The sequence below is a fragment of the Tasmannia lanceolata genome, unplaced genomic scaffold, assembly GCF_043159265.1.
Source record: "Tasmannia lanceolata isolate RefF3 unplaced genomic scaffold, GAP_Taslan_0.1 ptg000018l, whole genome shotgun sequence".
NCBI classification, from domain to species: domain Eukaryota; kingdom Viridiplantae; phylum Streptophyta; class Magnoliopsida; order Canellales; family Winteraceae; genus Tasmannia; species Tasmannia lanceolata.
In genome coordinates, this window is record NW_027518695.1 from 28,892,509 (window position 1) to 28,900,639 (window position 8,131).

General features: G+C 38.7%; 1 pseudogene; it reads left to right on the top strand.

Moving 5' to 3' along the window:
- The first annotated feature begins 669 nt into the window (after positions 1 to 669).
- LOC143850256 (stemmadenine O-acetyltransferase pseudogene) lies at positions 670 to 1,980 on the top strand (annotated as a pseudogene).
- Positions 1,981 to 8,131: the final 6,151 nt, after the last annotated feature.

The following is an 8,131-nucleotide window of genomic DNA, read 5'->3' on the forward strand; positions in this document are numbered from 1 at the left end:
CAAAGAAGGAAATACATACAAATGTAATCAAGTCTGTCAGGAGCGTCCGTGCCCAATCTAAAAGGATGAAAGCCCTTATTTCTGACTGGTGCCATTGATACGGTCATAAATTTTGGGCTCTCGAGGGTGGTCTAAGCCATCTTCCTCCCAAAATGGTCAAACATGAACGAGATAGAAAATACCCTTTTTTGTTCAACAATTAAGACTGTTTGATCGTTGTGCACACGGTGGCCCACTAGATCAACACCGAACAAAAACTAGGAAATGGAATCCCACATGCGTGCCTTATATGTCCATTTACTTGTCCAGATCAACCCGAAACAAAAACTATGAAGCGGATTACCACATGCGTGTCTTATATGTCCATTTACTTTTCTTTTTGCCACGTTCGGCTTTGAAAACACTCGTGAATTGTAGTTTTCAATTCGAATACAATCAGCCATGCAGGTTTTATATATATAGACAAAAGCCTAAGTTGTGACACATGCCCAAAAGACAAAAAAGTGAGCTCATGTATATCTACGGAATTGACCAAATCGATCGTCAGTCAATTCCCCTTTCCTCATTATTTTCCAGGCGAAATAATTTTGGAAGTGTTTTCCTATAAATAAAGAAGCCAAGCTCTTGTAAATGAGAGAACCTAAAACATTATTTTCTTTGGACGCCAAGATGTTTAGAGTTCAAGTCATCTCCACAAACAATGTTAGACCATCATCTCTAACTCCCCCTCACCTTAAGAGCTTCAAGCTCTCCGTCTTAGACCAGCTCGCTCCTTCAATGTACGTGCCATTGATACTTTTCTACTCTGGGGATGGCAATGGTGAGAATGCAATGAAAAAAAGTGTTGAGAAAACTCGCCTACTAAAAAAATCTCTGTCAGAAACCTTAACCCGCTTCTATCCATTGGCTGGAAGGATCAAAGAATCTAACGTGGCAGATTGTAATGACGAGGGTGTCGATTTTTTCGAAGCTCGAGTAAATGGTCAGCTCTCGAAATTTCTTCAAAATCCTGATCTCGAGGTCCTCAATCAGTTCGTCCCGTGCTATTACTTTGATGCTAAATCAGGGAGGGACGTACTTCTTGCTATCCAAGTCAACATATTTGACTGTGGTGGAATGGCTATTGGCATCGGCATTTCACACAAGATTGCTGATGGGACTTCCATGATCACATTGATCAACAATTGGGCCGCAAAAGCAAGAGGAGATAGTGAAGTCATGGGACCTAGTTTCGACGCGGCCTCGCTTTTCCCATCGGAATTATCTGTGCCACGATATGTGTTTGCAGTGGCAAAGAATGTTGTGACCAAAAGGTTTGTGTTCAATGCATCGAAGATCGCCGCACTGAAAGATAGAGCCACTAAGGCCCCATCGCTGAGGCGGCCCACCAGCTATGAAGCAGTATCAGCACTCATCTGGCGATGTGTCATAAATGCTCAAAGGACCGTAGGGTCAACCGATGCATATGTGGCCTTGAGTGCAGTGAGTCTGCGTAAAAGGATGGTCCCACCTTTGCCGGAACATTCCTTTGGAAATCTCTGGGTACCTGTATTTACATCGGCGTTGGTGGAGAGTGAGTGTCATGAAAAAGACATGCAACGTTGCTTAGAGGGGCAGCTGAGGGATTCAATAAAAAAAGTTGACACTAATTTGGTCAAAGAACTGCAAGGACCGGATGGGTTTGTGAAAGCTCATGAATCTATCAGTGGTTTAGTTGAAAAATACTCAAAATACGGGCTTAAGTTTTTTAACTTCACTGACTGGCGCAGATTCCCTATATATGATGCAGATTTTGGTTGGGGGAAGCCCATTTGGGTAAGCATTTGCACCCTTCCTTCGGAAAATAGTACTTTTCTCCTTGGGAATAGAAGTGGCGATGGAATTGAAGCTTGGATGAGCATGGACAAGGAAGAAATGGCCATACTTGAACAAGATCAAGAGCTCTCATCTTTTCTTTCCCCCTCTAACATTGCTTACTAATTTTGAAAATTATGTAATTATTTGTGTCATTGTTGTATTTCTATTTACAAATGAAATTATCTTATGTATTAATTCAATGCAGTATTAATAAGTAAGTTTTATATAACATTGCTTGATAATGATGCTGTTGGTGGTGATTATCTTATGCTTTATAAGTAACTTTTATCCAACATTGCTTGACAATGATGATGGCAGCGGTGATTTTCTTTTGCTTTATCAATGGTAACATTTATCCATTCACTCCAAATTCAAATGACAACTACTGGAAAATCATTTTTTAATATTCTCATCTATAACAATAGCATTTGTGGCCCATGCTATGCATGGGTGTAAAATGGTGGGCCCACCCAATGAAAACATGTGTAAAATAGTTGTTCACCTTATTCATTGGTTTGGGTAGAGATGGTAGGACCAGCCCATCAAATCCGGAGGTGTAAAATGGTGGCCCATCCTATTCGTGGCCTTGGGTGGAGATGGTGGGCCCCACGTATGGAGCGTAAAAAAAGGGCCCAAACATAGATGGATATGGTGGGCCCTACCCCACCAAACACTGAGGTGTAGAATCAAAATTAGCTCTCCCGCCAATTAAAGATTCCTTTGTGGTTTAAAAATAATGAAACCAACGGAAATATACGCGGTTTAGAGAGAGAGAGAGAGAGATGTGAGGGATTTTAGGGACACTACAACAACAAGGATACATGACCGCTGTTAAAAGAGCCATAGACCGGTGGTGTAATATTTACCCACGCTCTTTCCCCCGCGGGTATTTATCTCGTCCGCATATGTTTCTAGTCCTCTTTAACTGAATGACATCGAATGTCAAGAAAAAAACTCGAAACAATCCATGACAATAACAAAATGAATAAAAATCATGAATTTCACACAACTGAGAATAAAAAAACCGATCAAAACAAATAAATAAAATATTGTAATTACATGAATACGAAGATACAAACGCCGAGTATAGAAATCCTCAAGACCTAAACAGATCGGCGCGTATCCAATATGTAGCAATATGTAGGGGTTATTTGGGTCGCAACTCATGTATGCAATATGAAGCAAACCATTGTTCAAGCAGCTCCATTATATATTACTAAGGATGTGTAATTATACATGTAGAATTATTCGCACATTATAATAGAGTTGCATACATATAAGTTGTCATAAAAAGGGACATTGTGGCCCTCTCTTTGCGAATATCTTTCTGGAACATCATCTCTGGCAATCCGAACAGGGATCATGTGAAGTGGATTGCAGAACATGAGCGATTGAAGTTTTCTTAACATGGCCAATTATGCTTACATTATCTTATTATCTTGTGGGAAGTCCCACACTGTAGAAAATGATCCACGACTCACATTTACAGATCTATGTGAGCCCCATTAAAATCATAAGTTTCAGAAGAGGAAGGCGTTGGATCGGTGGGCACCAGATCTTTGAGCACTGGATCATTGAGCACTGGAACTTGTGCCATAAAAGTTGCCTAACCATCCAGCCATGATGTGTGCACAATTGCCTTAAGTGGTCTTCACAATGTGCATGTGCAAGCCAATGCCTTGCGGCCATGTGAGCCAAAACCGTCTACCAGTTGCCTTTGCTTTGCCTTCCTTGTGCACAAGCCTTTGAACACGACCAAGCAGTGCCTTGGTTTGAATTATAACCATTTGCAACCGTTGCCTCCAAGTGCAAACATGCCCAGGCTTGAAGGAGGAACAAAGAGCAAGGTTTCAGGTTATGTGTTTCCTCCTTATGATTTTAGATCTTTTCACATCCTGCATTTTCAATGACACTTTCCAAACGTTTCCTCCTTATGTTTTTAGATCTTTTCACATCCCGCATTTTCTCTTTTCTAAACCCGGCGCTTCTCGCTTCCGCCTGCTGTGTCGCTTCTTGCTTCCACCAGATCTTTTCACATCCCGCATTTTCTCTTTTCTAAACCCGGCGCTTCTCGCTTCCGCCTGCTGTGTCGCTTCTTGCTTCCACCTACTATGTTGCTTCTCACACTCGCTTCCTACTCTGATAACTATGCAATTTAGCATTTGATATTATTTTTCAATTTTCAATTTGATCAAGCGAAGTTAAAATAATTTGTAATCAGATAAAACTTTTAAGATTCAACTGCTCTATAAGAAACTCAATGATTAGTCTGAAAGAATCCCACTCACATCAAAGTGATCTTTAACACAAACCAATGAAATTCTGAAGGACCATTTTGTCTATGGATAACTGTCCAAAAAATTGACTATGAATTTCAGATTATCTTTGATACAGCTAAACACAAACAGTAACATTAAAAAATATAATTAAATAAAATATAGAAGATATGGCAGCTCAAGAAACACAGAAAGGAACAGTAATTGAGGACCATGTAAATTCCTAGAATTGGAAATGAACATATTATTGCATGTCCACATAAATTCCAAAAAAATAAAAATGAATAAAGTTCCTGAAGATAGCAACCCAATCAAAAGCATATTCAGAAAGTTGAAAAAGTGCCCAAACACGCAAAAGCATACAAAATACACGAATGAATTCGAAGAAAAACTGCCAGCAATATTAATTCAATAAACTGATAAAGACATGTGAATTCAATCAATCTCTCAATCTAAAAACAGAGAGAAATCCAAAACAACGAAAACATTAATGAAGCATTTCCAATTAGATCTATCTAAAAAACCTAATTCCAAAAAAGTGGTCGAAATAAATTCCTAAAATGACCGAAACCTAAAAAACACATTCAATAAGACTAGTCACCAATGAGAAACTTGATGATTTGTGTCAAAGAATCCAACTCGCATCAAGGTGATCTTGAACGGAAGCACCGAAATTGTCTTCCCGAAGAGCTTGCTGGACAGATCTTTGATCTATGCCATTTCCTAACCGTCAGATTCCTTTGAAACTCAAGAGGAGAAAAGGGAGAGAGACCTACAAAATATGACCGTGCGAAGGCTTTTTTTGGTCTAATCTAAACCCTAACCCCAAATCAGCCCCTTCCGATTCTATCCCCTCTTCTTAGTTTCAAGGAGGGCGTGGAGACGAATCCAAATGGAGATGGTCGAAATCCTAGAAAATAATAATGGAAAAAGAATGGTCAAACCCTAGAAAACAAACCAATGGATGCTTCTCTCTTCCTCTGTTTCTTCTCTGAAAATCCAAGGGTGGTCCCGAGTACGGGGACTTATGAGGAGAGAGAAATTAGGTTACTCACAAGTTTTAACTCTTTTGAAAACTCAAACCCAATTAAGAGATCAAAAAGAAATTGAAGCACACAAGTTAAATCTAAAGTGCAAATGCAAATAAAGAGCAAGAGTAAGAGAGATTGCACCCGAGATTTAAAGTGGTTCGGTCCTCCAAACGTGAGGCCTACTCCACTCCACCAACCAAACCCGTTGATGGCTTCACTATGTGATCTTCTTAACTTCGGCGAAGGTCGGTGCCGATTACAAATTTCGATTACCTTTAACCTTGGTGGCAATCTTCACCACGGAGAGTGGGCTACGCTTCTCCGAACACTCGCCCGATACAAAGTTCTTGATAAGAAAGAAAGAACAAAAAATCCCTCACAAGGGTTTACAAGAATTGCAGAAGATGTACAAATTTAGCCTATGATCCAAATCCTAAGCTTTAGAGGATGAGAGGCATAATCAAATTTGATTCACTCTTTGGATGTTCAAATGTAGTTTAAGAGTGTTAGGATTGATCATTTGAATGTTTGGAATGCCCATATATATAGGAAAAACCAAATATAACCGTTCAATGGCATTGTTGTAATTCCAGGAAAAATCGCAACGGCTAAAAATCCGACCGTTGTAGTGTTCTCGGAGTTCCGAGAAAAAATCTCAGAGTTCCGGGAATACAAACAGAAGTTGGAAAAAAGTCTACTGGACCATTTCTCGGAGTTCCGACAATTTCTCTCGGAGTTCCGAGAAGCCTATTGCAGATTTTCATTTCTTGTTTTTAGGCTTCCAACTTAACACCAAGTTGGGATTGCTATGAGGGTTCCAAGGTGTTGGAACTCCACAAAGACAATCACTTATATATTTAGGGTGTGTGTTTATTTACTTAATTATGCCTCTAAAATCTAAAACTAAGATTGGATCTTTTACAATCTAAATAAGACTTTGGTCTTCAATGGATTCTTCAAGTCTTCATTTGTCTTGGACTTCGATGTCTTTGGCCTTCATGATGTGGTCCAATGAGATCTTCTTGGCCTCAATCGAAGCAATGTTGTCTTAGCACCAATGTGATCTACAACTTAGACAATCAAACACATTAGTGATCATAAATCACTTGTGTATTGGAATCATCAAAATAAGATGGGAATGCCAAGGTGGGAACCATTGGGCTTACAATCTCCCCCTTTTTGATGATGACAAGCACAAGAGATTTTTCAATTGAAAGCATACATATTTTCCTTACACTAGAATTATCTCCCCCTTTGGCATCAATCAAAAAGATTGGGGTAAAAGAGAAACAAACTGATGAAATTTTCAATTTAAAGCTCCCCCTTTTTTAAGGAAAAAGACACACCTAGAACTCCTCCTATTTAGAATTTTTATTCAACATAAGAGGGGATATTTAATTAACTTTGAAAAAGATATTCAATTTTAAAGCATTAGCCCCTAATCTAAGCACATATGATGAAAATCATATGGGGGCTTTGGGAACCCAAGATTTCTTGGTTCCAACACTATCCATAATCTTAGATGCACATTGGAATTGGTAATGACCATTTATTCCACAATAATGGCATCTAACATGAGGGTTAGATACGTTAGTCCTATCATATGCATGTTTAGGTTTTTGGCTAGTCTTCTTCAAGATTATGTCAATAATTTTGTCACCATTTAAGAATCCATGGAGACATAATCTTAATCTTTCATTTTCATTATGAAGATGGGTTATTTGATTTAGAAATTCATTAATTTCATCTTCATAAGATTTGGAAGAGCTTGCCACATTTTGGAGTTTTGCAATTTGGCAAGTTTTCTCATCCAAACAACCCTTAAGGGTTTCAATCTCAAGTTTAAAATTTTCAAATTGAGCTTGAGATTTGGAAGAAGATTCATTTTTCAAAAAATTAAGTTCATTTTCTAATTTTGAAATGGATTTCTTTTGAACTTTATTTTTAGAAATTTGAGAGTGCAAGGTTGAGCACAATTCATCATATGATATTTTTTCACTATCACTACTAGATGAATAACACCAAGGGTTAGAGTTTACCTCATCTTCATGGGTGAGTGCCATGAAGCAAAGATCATCTTTCTTTTCTTCCCCTTCGCTTAACTCTTTCCCGAGGTGCTAGTAGCATCCCATCCGGCGGCAAGAGCTTTATGTTTCTTCCATTCCTTCTTTCCATTGTATTTTGAGAAAGATGACTTGAGAAGTGGACAATCCGGTCTTTTGTGTCCGGTCTTCTTGCAATTATAGCACCTTATTCCTCCTTCTACTTCACTTTCTTCTTTCTTCTTCGTTTTATCCTTTTTATGTTTCTTTCTCCATAAGCTTTTAAATTTTCTTAAAGCTTCTTCTTCATCGCTATCCACCTCGCTAGAGGATGATGAGTTCGCTTTGGAGGCTTTTAGAGCTAGAGATCGACTCTCTTTTTCTTTCTCTTTCGGCTTCTTCTCCTCTTGTCGGCTAGTGAGGAGCATCTCATGGGTGATGAGAGATCCTACAAGCTCCTCCATGGTTAGCGTCTTGAGATTCTTTGATTCTTGTATGGCGGTTACCTTTGGATCCCAATATGGAGGAAGAGACCTAAGCAACTTACTCACAAGCTCATCAGTAGGATAAGATTTACTAAGATTTGCTAGTTCATTAGAAATTTTAGAAAAACGGGTATACATTTCGGAAATGCTTTCGTTTTGAACCATACTAAACATTTCATATTTGCTCTTTAACAAGTTTATTTTGGAATTCTTAACTTGAGATGTTCCCTCATGGGTAACGGCAAGTGTATCCCAAATAACTTTGGCGGAATAAAAAAGAGCAACTCGATTAAACTTCTCCGTAGATAGGGCGCAAAACAAAGAATTTATGGCTTTGTAATAAATTTGCATGCCTTTTTTCTACGACATTCCATTCTTCAAATGGTTTGGAAGGCAACATGTATCCATTTTCAACAATGTGCCAAAGTTCCACATCTATC